Source organism: Pygoscelis adeliae, unplaced genomic scaffold, assembly GCF_000699105.1.
Source record: "Pygoscelis adeliae isolate BGI_AS28 unplaced genomic scaffold, ASM69910v1 Scaffold223, whole genome shotgun sequence".
In the NCBI taxonomy this organism is placed as follows: Eukaryota; Metazoa; Chordata; class Aves; order Sphenisciformes; family Spheniscidae; genus Pygoscelis; species Pygoscelis adeliae.
This window is the reverse complement of record NW_008824543.1, coordinates 2,072,061-2,073,290: the sequence shown is the minus strand read 5'-3', so window position 1 is coordinate 2,073,290 and position 1,230 is coordinate 2,072,061.

Below are 1,230 nucleotides of genomic sequence, written 5' to 3'. Positions count from 1 at the left end.
GAGGCAACAAGTGGTCAAAAGCGGCCGAGTCCGAACCCCCCTTACCCCATCGCACCCCGCGTCCTCGGAAGGGAAGGGAATTGGGCAACGAGCGTCTCCCTCCCCATTCCCGCCCCCCGAAGGAGGCACAGGCAGTTATTCCGTTAAAGCTATGGTACTTTCTCTCTCTCTCTACATACATACATATAAAAATATTCACGCGCTATATAAATTGCTGCACTATTTATCGCACTGGGTTGGCTACGATGATACCTTCTACTGCATGAATTATTGAAAAAACATCTGCGTTACAAAAATAAATCCAAGACTCAAGCGGAACTTCAGTGTCCATATGTCAAAAATTTATTTATCTCAAACTGTGCATAATGGAGTAAAAACTTAACTTGAATATGTACCTGTTATAAGGATGGTATTAGTTCAAATATATACATGGACTGTCGGCAGACTGATTTCAAATAATACAGAGCCGAATCTTTAAAATACAACTACGGAAAATGAGAAAAAAAAGAACTTAAAATATCATCACAATAAATTTACAGAAATATTACAAACCATAAGAAAATATTTCAAACACGGTAATTTCAAGTTGGTTTTTTTTTTCTCTTTTTTTTTTTTTTTCCTTTTCTTTTCTTTGAACAGGATGAAGTCTGGAAACAAAAAGTTATTATAAATTAACAAACGGCGTGTGAACCTGCATGGCAATTTTTGCTTTTTAACAAGAAGTAAAAAAAAAAAATTTAGTACAATCTAAACGTTTGCCCTTTTACAGCAAACCAAGCCCATGGTTCGCAAGTACTCATCCTACCTTTTTTGTCTTTTGTACAATTTCTAAAACAATTTAAATGTCCCAATGCTGTAAAATAATTTCCTCTCCTCTCGCAGCTGCTGTAAGCTCAGCTGCCAAAGCCACAATGCTCCAAGTAGACTCTATTTTTAAAAAATAATTGGCAAATTCGCGAGTTTGGTTTTTTTCTCTTCACTCTGTATTGCCAATGGACATTCTGATTGCCATGTTTCTTTTGATAAATACTGTACAAAAGTTGCCTGCAAATATTAAAACATTTTCCTCTTCGCTCTTTGAGTCTAGCTCTAAATATTATTGGTAAAGACTTTTGCAAACTTTCTGCAAAGTTCCTACCGTTTTCACTAGAACTTTTTAAAAGTTTTGTGTAGTTGCTTCCCCTCCGAGATCTATACAAGTTCCTTGTCGGTTTAATTTCTGCCCCCTCC